This window comes from Eriocheir sinensis, chromosome 26, assembly GCF_024679095.1.
Source record: "Eriocheir sinensis breed Jianghai 21 chromosome 26, ASM2467909v1, whole genome shotgun sequence".
NCBI classification, from domain to species: domain Eukaryota; kingdom Metazoa; phylum Arthropoda; class Malacostraca; order Decapoda; family Varunidae; genus Eriocheir; species Eriocheir sinensis.
This window is the reverse complement of record NC_066534.1, coordinates 15093561-15106065: the sequence shown is the minus strand read 5'-3', so window position 1 is coordinate 15106065 and position 12505 is coordinate 15093561.

The window sequence follows — 12505 nt, the reverse complement described above, 5'->3', positions numbered from 1 at the left end:
CCTTCCTCTCTCCTCCCACGTCCACTTTCTGGCTTCCTCCTTCTCTCCACTCCTCTATTCCCCCACTTTCCTCCATCTCCTCTCCTTTCCTCATTTCCTTCCTAGTCAACCTGTCTTTTGTTTCTCTTTTCCTTTGTTACTTTTTTTTCTCCCCTCGTCTCGCTTCTCTTCTTCTCCTTTCTCTCCTCTCCTTATTCTCTCACTTTCCTCCATCTCCTTTTCTTCTCTCATTTTTTCTTCTTTGTTTTCCTTTCTTTCTCTTTTGTGGTTACTTATTTCTTTTCTTCCTTCCTTCTTTCTTCTCTTCATCTCCTTTCCTTTCTTCATTTCCTTCTTCTTCTCATTCTCTTCTTCTTTGTTTCCTTTCTTTTCTTTTTCTTGTTAATTTTTATTCTCTCTTCCTTTCTCTTCATCTCCTTCTCTCTCTCTCTCTCTCTCTCTCTCTCTCTCTCTCTCTCTCTCTCTCTCTCTCTCTCTCTCTCTCTCTCTCTCTCTCTCTCTCTCTCTCTCTCTCTCTCTCTCTCTCTACGTGTCTTTCTTTCTCTCTTTTTCTATCTCCTTCCTTTATCTTTTACCTCTCAGCCGTGTACCATCTTTATTTTCCGTCTTTTCTTTCTCTTTTTTTGTTACTCTTTTTCTCTCCCTCCTTCCTTCTTTCCTCCCTTCTCTCCCCTTCGCTTCCCTTCCTCCCTTCCTCCCCCTTCAAGGATTTCTTCATCTCTTCAAGGCCAATTTTCACCATGTCAAAATTCAAAATATGGTGGACATTTCGTTACCCGACCTCCTCCTCTTCCTCCTCTTCCTCCTCTTCCTCCTCCTCTTTGTTTCCCTGTTCCTCCTCCTTTTCTTCGTCTTCGTCTTTGTATCTTTCCTCCTCCTTGTAGACATTGTATATTCTTCCTCTCTTCCTCTTCTTCTTCCTCCTCCTCTCCTCTTCCTTCTGCTCCGTCTCTCCTTCTCGTTCTTTTCCTCTCCTCCTCTCCTTCGTCGTGTCTCTCATCCTCCTTGTCGAGATTGTATATTCCTCCTCCTCCTCCTCCTCCTCCTCCGCCACATAACCTGACGTCCGTTCCCCAAGCGCCTGTTTTTCTCGCCAACAAATTTTAATGGTAATTCAATAATCCGGAGGGTGACTTTTCCCCTCATGCATTTTCAAAAAGCTGTAGACGTCCGGCAGGTCCCTGGGCGCTACGGGGAGAGGGGGGGGGGGGAGGAGGGGAAGAGAGAGGGAGTAGGAAGAGGGGAAGTTGGTGGTAGGAGGGAGACTAAAGAGTGGATAGGGATGAGGGAAGGGAAGAAAGATAATGTATAAAGAAGGAAGAAAGGAAGAGTAGAGGAGGAGGAGGAGGAAAAGACTGGATGGAAGGAGAGTGGAAGGGATCAAGAATGGGGAGAATGGAGGAAGGGGAGAGAGGAAGGGAGAGATAATGTAAAAAAAGAAAGGAGGGAAGAAGAGAGAAAGGGAGAGAAGGAAGGATGTGTGAGGAGATTGAAGGGGAGGATGGAAAGAGAATGGAAGAGATCAAGGAAGGAAGGATGAAGACATGAGGTGAGAGATTACGTAAAGAAGGAAAGGAGGACGAAGGATGAGGAAGAGGGAGAAAGAGAAGGAAAGGGGATGAGACTAGAGGATGGAAGGAAGAAGTAAAAAACAAACAGATACAAAGACAAACAGATAGATAAATGGATAGATAGACAAAGTAAGGAAGGAAGAAGGAAAGGAGGGAAACAAAAGGGCAAGAGGAATTTATGGACAAGAAAAGATAAAAAAAAAAGATAAAGTGGCCGATGTGAGGAAAGTTAAGAAAGTTGAAAGAAGTGAAAGAAAGGAAATTGTGTGGAGGAAGGAAAGAAGAGAAGAAGAGAGGAAAAGAAGAGGGAGAAGCGAGAGAAGAAGAAGGGAAAGAAGAGGAGGAGGAAAGGGAGACACAGAGATAGGAGAGAAAAAGAGAAATGAGAGAACAGAAGATGGGAAGAAGAAAAAGAAAACAATAGAAAAAGAAGATTATGATGAAAATGAAGAAGCCTAAAAAAGACAAAAAGATAATGAAAGAGAATAGTGAAGAAAATGAGGCTTAGTGAGTGAAAATGATTGAAAATGAGAGAGAGAGAGAGAGAGAGAGAGTAAAAGGGTAAGAGGATACAATGAAAGGGAGAGAAAGAGGGTTAGAAGGGAGAGGGAGAGGGAGAGAGGGAGCCGTTGGGTACACAAACTTACGCACAAACTGTTTGCTCTTCTAATTTATATTCTCACTCTAGCGACAAACAACCAACCCTTTTCACCATCACCACCATCATCATCACCACCATCATCATCACCACCATCATCATCACCACCATCACCACCATCACCATCATCTCACTATCTATCATCACCAGTTCACTTTTGCTCCATTTTACTGCGTCTTCTGCTACTCTCATCACTATCATCATCATCATCATCACCATCATCTCACTATCTATCATCACCAGTTCACATTCGCTTCATTTTATTGCGTCTTCTGCTACTCTCATCACTATCATCATCATCATCATCATTTCCATCACCACAATCACCACAAATACCTTCACTTTACCACACTACTCTCATCACTATCATCATCATCATCATTTCCATCACCACAATCACCACTAATATCTTCACTTTCCCCCTAATTCAATAGCAACATCATCACTACTAACTCCACAGTCATCACCATTCTCATCATACCCATCATTATCAGCATCACCATCGTCATCACTCATTAGTACTCTCACCATCACCATCACCAGTTATTAAATCACCATCTTCATCATCGTCACCTTAATTGCTATCACCAGAACACCATTTATAGCCATCACCATTACTTTGAAGCCCTCACCATCACCTCAACATCACCATCATCACTATCATAAATTTACTACTATCATCATCACTTTTAACCATTAACTACCGCACTATTAAGCTTTCACCATCATAATAACTGTCAGAAATATCACCATCACTATTCTCTACTACTACGACTACTACTACTACTACTACTACTACTACTACTACCACTACTACTACTACTACGAACAGACGTCAGGGCAACTATTATGTCGCTTACTAATACAATGTTATGCAAGCTTTTTAATCGAAGTTGCTCGTCGTCATTTCTCTCTAGTGACTTTTAAGCGGAATTCAATTTTAATATCACATGTTGGTATCATTTCCATATTCATTGCTTCCTTCTCCCCTCCTCTCCTCCTCCACCTGCTCCCTGTGTTGATGATGATGCCGTGTCTCCTCCTCCTCCTCCTCCTCCATCTCTTTTCCTCCTCCAATTTCTACTCCCCGTCATTCTTTCTCCTCTCTCTCTCTCTCTCTCTCTCTCTCTCTCTCTCTCTCTCTCTCTCTCTCTCTCTCTCTCTCTCTCTCTCTCTCTCTCTCCCCTCCGTTTCCTTTTCCTCCTACCTCCACTCCTCTTCATCTTTCCTCTTCCTCCTTACGACTTCCTTCCCTTTCCTCTTCCGTTTTTGTCTCCTCCTCCTCCTCCTCCTCCTCCTCAACCTCCTGTCGCCCCTTCAACGGCCTCTATCTCCTCCTCCTCCTCTTCTTTTCGTGCCATCACCCTCCTCCTCCTCCTCCTCCTCGCAGAGTGTGGACGAGGCAAGGGCGACCATGTGGAAGAATTCTCCATGAATAGTAATTTCCACTTTTGCCTTTCACATCTCACTCGAAATTTCACGCTTATTTTGTTGCGTTTCCAATCTCTGACTCCCGGGTTGCCGCGTCGCTTATTTACTGCGGATCACGGAGCTCGCACTGAACCCGGGGAGTGTGGCTGGGGGGGGGATAGGAGTTGGTGGTAGGGGGAGGTTTGGGGATGGAGGTAGTGTGTGTGGAGGTATAGGGGTGGAGAGGGTGGAGTGGGTGACGGGGTGGGATCATGTAGAGGTGGGGGTATGATGGGGGTGGGGGGTGTTGTTGTTTGTGTGTGGGGGGGAAGGGGGAGGAAGGTGTTTGTGTGTGTGGGGGGCTGATCCGTGTGTGTGTGTGTGTGTGTGTAGGACTTTTTTTGTTTTGTTTTATGTGTTTGTTCGCGTGTGTTTCTTTTTTTCTTATTTTGTCTTTTTTTTTTTCAAGCAGGTGAACAAAATGCAAGTTGTTTTCAAAGTGTGCACGTTCTTATATAGTAGACTAAGTAAGTGCCATTCCTCAATTGTAACTTGCGGTACTACGATTAAATTTGAAAGTCTTGGCGAAAATTGAATCTTAAGTTTACGTGTTTTTTTTATGTGTGAGGAAAATGGAATGAAACAGAAAGAAGTTCGGATATTGAATTAATAACAAAAAAAAAAAAAAGTAATTGGGGTTGTTGAATGTGTGTATGATGTTACGGATGAAACACACACACACACACACACACACACACACACACACACACACAAACACACACACACACACCAAACAGGCTAGGTAGGACGCGACCCACAGGACGGAAAAACTGGACTAGAGGAAATTCGATCGCAAAGTTAGAAATTCTGTGTAGCCTTTCTGTCAGTGGCCGGCACGTACACACACACACACACACACACACACACACACACACACACACGGAGGTTGAGTAATAGTGTCATTTTCTCCCCGGTCAGTAGCTAAGTAGTGCATTATCTAGTCCTTTTCAACGTTCGGACCATTAAATTACTTCTAGATTATCTTTCGCCTCATATTCACCGTCTACTCCATCTTATTGCCATACCTGCCCGCCCTAATGGCTCCTGTACGATGCGCATTCTCTCTCACACATTCTCTCTCGCACATATTTCTCTCTCTCTCTCTCTCTCTCTCTCTCTCTCTCTCTCTCTCTCTCTCTCTCTCTCTCTCTCTCTCTCTCTCTCTCTCTCTCTCTCTCTCATTTATCTTACTATCTATTTATCTATCTATTCGTATAACCAGATGTTTTGCCGACTATCTATAATGATTAATTTGTATATATCTGTACATGATATTCTTTTTTTTTATTTGTTTCTCATTGATCTCTTCGGCTTCCTCCTCCTCTTATCTCCTCCTCCTCTTCAGACACTTCCAAGAACACGTCTGAACACAGGTGGTGGTGTTTAGATCGTTCCTTCCCTGGTAAGTGCTTTTGGTAATGAAGGACGTGTATATAATATGCTCGTTTGTAATTATGCATGTATGTATTTAAGTATAAATGAATATCTGAGTATACGTATGCATGAATGTATGGCTGAGTCTGTATAGCAGATAACCAGCTGTAGTGTCGTTTATGTCCTTTTAGCAAGCACTCACCACTGCGCTGCGTCAGACTCGTTAACACACTTCATCGGGGTTTCATTTTTGTAATTTGGTTGCTGAGACGAGTATTCTTTTCTGGGGTAGTATTGAATTTAAGACAGCCACTTACCTTATACTGTATTTTGACCACAGAATGCATTACAGTATAACCAAAAGCTTCCGGAAAATTAAACTTCAAAAAATTGATGGAAAAAGTTCAAGAGAGCAGCCTAGCACATTGCAGTTTGGCAGCCGAAGGGAAGGTGGGGTTAAGCAAGGGTAGATTTTGTTTGGTTAGATTTGATAAGTTTGTTTACACTAAATACGTGTGATACGCTTCGCGCTGCGCCGATGTTGTCACTGGCAGCGAAGTAGACTACGGTACACTCAGTATTCCACCGTTTCGCTATTTCCATAACATTATTTGGATCATATCAACTAAATATTTACCTGGTAGCTCAACGCATGATTAGTCTGTACTGAGGGACGTATAGCAATATCAGCTGATCGTCCCATTTTCTTTGTTTCAGGCAGTGACGTCATTTTTTACCCGGCTCGAGTCACGTTGGTCGTGTGGTGTACGGAGGGTCGTCGGCGTGTCACCATCCTTTCCTTTGTGCCCCACGCTTCCCGCGGCTGCACGAGGGACACGGGGGCTGTGAGGGCATGCTGGGGCGCCCTGACACACGCAGCACACACCGGGGCAAGGTAAGGCCGCGGGGGATCATCAAGGGGCAGTTTTGTTGGGGGCGGGAGGGACGAGGCGGCGGGAGACATGACGCCCTCCATAGCAAAAATAATTAGCCTCGTTTCCCCTTTAAACACCTTTACACATTGTTTATTACCGTATCATCCACTGGTTTCATGCGGTACTAGGCTATGCATCGTTATATTTTCATAGCATATTATTTTCTACCTGACATACGAAGTGAGGGATAACTATTCAAAAATTCTTCTATCTTTGGTTCGGCCGTTCATTCAGTCGTCCAGGGTTGCCAGAACACAATTTTAAAGCAGGATCGCGTTAATAATTTCTCATACTGGTGAAGGAAGACAGTCACATCCTCACTCCCCCCCGGTATATATATAGAATCTTAAACCTTTACTACTCAGGGTAATTTTCTTCTGTTATACTTAGATAGAAGTTCGAAGTATCATCATTCGAAGACCATGATGGCAGTTCAGTAGTTTTCTAAGGGTAGGTAAACTTTATAAATATTCCACCTTCCCTGTATTTCCATATCATATCATAGGGACTTGATAAAAGCTTGTAGGGTATATGAGGTCTTCTAATATCGGCGTTGTAGTGTGGGGGACTGTATGGACAAGCTAACGACTGAGGAGTGAAGCGTTGTCTCCGTTCGAAGCTTACTCCTGAATCCCTTTTTCCTTTGATAGTTTGTTTGTGGTTTGTGATCGTCAACAAACTTTATCCTGTCTCCGGTACCCTTAGAAGCCTACTGATACATTTGTAGGTGTGTGAAGAGGCTCAAGGAAACTTCATTCAGAGAGAGAGAGAGAGAGAGGCGGTACGCGAGGCAGGCCTTTAACAGCATCAAACTTGAATCTCTTTACTCGAGCAAGATCGAGTAAATACACACACACACACACACACACACACACACATCACGATCGCACCTTATAACATGTTCACCTTTCAGCCACACACTATCTTTCTTCATTATTCTTTCTTCTCCAACCCTAATTGTTTCCTCCCCTGACTATATCTTTCCCTCTCACATACCGACGCCGTCTCTAACACATCATTTTATAGTCTCTCTGCCTATTTATTTCTTCCCTCTGCCTAAAATCCTAACCCTATCTCCCTTTTTCTTCCTATTCCTGTTCCTCATTTCTTACCCACTGCAACCATAACCCATCCTAGTTACTGCTCTGCTTCCGTCCCTCCGACTCCACCCTATTTCCTTATCCTCCATACCACACTTGTTATACCTTTACCTATACGTAGCACCTGTAGTCCTTCCTGTTTCTCGCCTCTTACTTTTAACCATAACACACGCTGATTACTTCTCAATCTCTCCTGCCCTTCGTTCACCCCGTTTTCCTTTTCATCCTCCAAAGTTATACCTTCACCTACCTATAATTCACCTTCTTACCTTCTTTCCTGCTCCTCGTCTCTCACGCTACTTCTCTCTCTCTCCCTCCTGCATGCCCTTCATTCATCCCTCTTTCCTCTTTCACCTCCTTCATTTTCCTACGTAGCTCCTTCCTTCTTCCTGCTCCTCACCTCTCACTCTGTAACCATAACACACCCCACCCCGTTACTTCCCTCTCTCCCTCCCGCCCTTCGCCCCTCCCTGCCGCCCTCCTTCCCTCAGCGTTCCGGGGCGGGAAGAATACATCATTGTAGCCAGAAGAGGGTGGTCGAGCAGCCCTGAGCAGACCACCCGCGCGGCGCATTGGGAGCTGCCCAGGCGTGACTCTCCTAATGTGGCAACAATGATCTCTGACAGTGATTTCTCTTCCTCACGGACACAGAATATCAATCTGTGACGCATCCAGTCCCAGCGGGCGAGGGGGAAGGGAGGCGAGGCTGGAGGGGATGAGGGGAAGGGAGGGGTGCTGAGGGAGAGATAGATGAAGGGAAGATAGATGCATTAGTGGAAGTGAGAGATGGAAGAAAGAACCCGGATTAGTAAAAAAAAAAAAAAAAGGATCATACGTCTCTATTACTGTCGTTTTTTTTCTGGTCGAGTTCGCTATATAAGGTGTTCTGTCTCCAAGGTTGTTCTATGGTTTATCTAGACTGTATTAGCTGCCCTGAAGACTGTGTTGGGGCTACGATACTTTACCATACAGAAAGTTTAAGTGTACCTCGGAACGGTGAGAAAGAACGAGATGTGAAGCCAGAGAACTGATAATTGGTGTACACTCTAGTAGTAATGGTAGTAGTAGTAGTAGTAGTAGTAGTAGTAGTAGTAGTAGTTATTGTTGTTATTGCAAAAGAAATAGAAGCGGTAGAGCATTTGTAGTAGAAGTAAGAGTAGTAGTAATAGTAGTGAAGGTTAGTAGACGAGGTACCAGAGTGAAAGAAAAGGAAAGTGTAGAAGAGATTAAAGAAGAGGAAAAGGGAGGAAGGAGAGGCGGGAGGGGCAATATGGTGGCGCTGGAGGCAATGCCCTTCCTTCCTTCTTCCTTCACATCTTTCTCTCCTCCGCTCATATCGCTCCTCCTCCTCCTCCTCCTCCTCCTCCTCCAATCTTTCCTCCTTCCCCTCATCCTACATGTTCATCCACTTTCATTATTAACAGCGGTATCATCATCATCATCATCATCATCATTATTTTCTTTATCAACATTTACTATTATTCTTTTATATTTCCCATCATTTTTTCTTACTTGGATCTTCTCTTTTACATCACCATCATCTTCTTCTTCTTCTTCTTTTCTTTTTCTTCTTCTTCATTTCCTCCTCCTCCTCCTCCTCCAACACTTTCTCGCACGCTTATAAATTTTCCTTATGCATAATGCCAAATTTAGGACTCTTGAAATTTAAGCTCCCACGAGAAGAGAGAGAGGAGAGAAGCTTAACAACCTCTCTCTCTCTCTCTCTCTCTCTCTCTCTCTCTCTCTCTCTCTCACGCCGCTATTTCGTTCTAACTTACCGCGGAGAACCCAGATGATGCGGCGAGATTGGCGGCCCATCAGCGTGTAACCCACTGGGATCCCATTTTCTTTCTCACTAACAAAATATGAAGGAGAAAATGTGAATCAATAAGAGCCCCCCCTTACTACCCCACACCCCCCTCCTCTCCTCCTCGGCCTCCTCCTCCTCCTTCTCTTCTCGTCCCCACTCCTCCTGTTCCTCCTCCTCCCTCGTTGCTCCAGACTGGCAGGGGGAACTTATCAATTCTCATCCCACGACAGCCAATCTATCGCGTATATTGGAAATAATGCTTTGGGTGGCGATGAGGAAGACGATAATGCCAGCCGTCTTCTGCGCCATTTAGCGTGTGATGTTGTTTGTTTTACGGGGCTTATCCTTTCCTTTTCATTCAGTAGTTTGCTTTTGTTTTTATTAAGGAGAGTATTGTTATTATAGTGATAGTTTGCGGTGCGTGTGTGACTTAGGAGTTACACACACACACACACACACACACACACACACACACACCTGGCGGCAGCTAAGAGGCCAGTGTGACAGCTGCGACACTCGAGCCGGCGAGGGCAAGAAGTGAAGGGCGCGCGGCGACATAGCGGGGCAGGCGGGCGTGGAAATTGAAGACACTACACTTGTGGGGAAAGCGGGGAAGAGGAGGAGGAAGAGGAGGAGGAGGAGGAGGAGGAGGAGAAGGTGGTGGTGGTGGTGATGAAGGCAGAGGATGAGGAGGAAGTGAAGGAAGTGTACGAAGAATAGATGGCCTGGGTAATATTAGGTGATGGTTTTGAGAAGGCTTTAGAGGATGACGAGGAGGTATATTGTAGTAGTATAGAGGAGTAAGAGGAGGTAGAGAGCGTGTATAGCAAAGAGATGGAGACATGAATGATCCTGAAGAAGATAGATACTGAAGAAGGTGAGAATGATATAGAGGAGCAGGTTGAGCAAGTGTATACAGGAGAGAGGGGGACAAGAACGATACTGAAGACAGATTTTTGAATAAGTTGAATGTATTACGTTTATTGATATGATAGAGTGGGAAGATTTGGCATGTTGGACAGCCTGTTGTATAGACTTAGACATGCAGATAAGCTTACGAAGGAGGATATGAAGCTTAGTTTGTGAGGGTTGATGCATGCCTTTGTATAGAGAGAGAGAGTTGAGTGTTGATTTGTTACCAGTTGCTGAGGGATAACATAAGCAGTGACGTCATAGGATAAGTTGAAGGAATATTGTTTTAGTGAGGAGGGTAATAATATAAGGGTGTGAAATAAGTTAAGTGTGTTCAAGAGTAATAGTAAAGAGTGACCGTGAGGCATAAATGGTGTGAGTGATGGAGTTAGTAGAATAAGGAAGGACTGGGGAGGATATTTGGTGTATGAGAGAGAGAGAGAGAGAGAGAGAGAGAGAGAGAGAGAGAGAGAGAGAGAGAGAGAGAGAGAGACTCGAAGGGGTTTTCTTTCTCTGTCTCTCTCTCTTGTCTAAATACTCCCGGGACAAGCTAAGTCATCGTAGAGGAGATGGGCGGCCGGGGTAAAAAATAGCGAGAAAGTGAGCAGTTTAGCGCACATCTGGGAATCACTAGCCACTTAAGTTGCTGTGTTGTCTGTCCAAGGTGTGAATATAACACCGCATGTGGCTGAATGACAACGTTAATTTTGATGGTGAACGCGAAGAGGAGGAGGGCTAAATATGGTGTTGATTTTTATAGTGAGAGTGAGGAGAGGATTATAGTGTTGGTTTTAATGATGAAAACAAGGTGGGACATACATTATTTTTTATTACTATTTTTTTTACAGCAAAGGAAAGAGCTCAAGGGAAAACAAGTGAAAAAAAAAAGGAAAAAATAATGAAAAAAAGCCCGCTACTTACTGCTCCTATAAAAAAGCGTTCAGAGGAGTGGCCGAAAGAGAGGTCATTTTCGGGAGGAGAGGTGCCCTGATACTCTCCTCTCTCCTTATTTATATAGAGAAAATGGGGCCGGATAATATAATGCTGATATCCAGAGTTAGTATATGAGAAGGGATATGCTGTGTTAGTTTCTACAGTGATGAGCGAGGGATACAATGTTGACCGTAGATTGTAATAGTGAATTGGAACGATGGTGAAGTGTGTGTGTGTGTGTGTGTGTGTGTGTGTGTGTGTGTGTGTGTGTGTGTGTGTGTGTGTGTGTGTGTGTGTGTTTATGTATTTATGGTGATGTTGGGTGTCCAGTATCTTGTGGTGTTCCGATGGTAGCGATAGTTTGGTGATGACGTGATATATTGATGAAAAAGAATGGTGACATGACAACTGTATTATAAGGGTATGTTGATATGAGTCTTTCCTTCATAATGGTACCAACTTATGCAGATAAATAGTTAAATAGATAGATAGATAGAGTGAGGGAGAGAGACCAGTTACCCTCTTGAAACCAGGGCTACCATAACAATTAGTATTCATCAGATCCATATGTGCTTTCCTTACATAGGGGTACCAACTAATGCAGGTAGATAGTTAAACGATATAGATAGATAGAGAAAGGGAGAGAGACCAGTTACGCTCTTGAAACCAGGACTACCATAACAATTAGTATTCATCAGATCCATATGTGCTTTCCTTACATAGGGGTACCAACTAATGCAGGGAGATAGTTAAACAAGATAGATAAATAGAGAGAGGGAGAGAGACCAGTTACCCTCTTGAAACCAGGGCTACCATAACAATTAGTATTCATCAGATCCAGGTAGCTTTATGGACGCCAGTGTTTTGAGCCTCCTGGAAACAACCTCGTCTCCCTCGATGACGCGTGGAAGGAGAGAAACTTTGGCTGACTCACGCAACACCAATATCCTTCACGCACTAGTTCATTAATTCGTGTTCCTCTTCCACGGTCTTCCTCGCTCTACCTTCTGTGTTAGGGATTCAGTAATTACTTAAGCTTATTTGTGGGCAACCTGTTAATGGAGTGAGGCTATATGTGCATTTTTTACCCTATTTTTTTATTAGGTTCGCAAAATGAAATATCATCTCCTTCATAAGTCAGGTTCATAAGGGTTAAGTCAATACATGCTTGTTTAGACTCTTGCTAACTTATTTCTTATCGTATAGGTATTATTGTCAGGAAGTGAGAAGTTAGTATATTGCAAAACTTATATAACGATGTATGGGAATATTATGCAAGAAGAAATAAAAGACCCATGTCAATGAGGTGGCGCTCTTACGAAGATAACTGGGAAAAGGTGTTGAGATTGCAGTTGATTTGTCCCCTTTTGGTGGGAAGGAAAAGGGAATGCAAACTTAAATAATGCAAGTATATGAGAATTTAATCATTTGTGGTTATTTAGTAAGGGAAGAGTCGCTGCTGAAGAAATAATAGTAGTAGTAATAGTAGAAGTAGTAGTAGTAGTAGTAGTAGTAGTAGTAGTGGTAATAGTAGTAGCGGTGGTGGTGGTGGTGGTGGTAATGGTGTTAGCAAACCCGTCTCCTCCCCTCCTCTAGCTGTGTGACTCTGCAGATTGTTAGGCGCAACGTGGGTGGTGTGTGTGTGTGTGTGTGTGTGTGTGTGTGTGTGTGTGTGTGTGTGCTTAGGTTTTATGTTTAGATGTGTTTCAAAATACACACATTTACATAAGAGAAGAATGTTA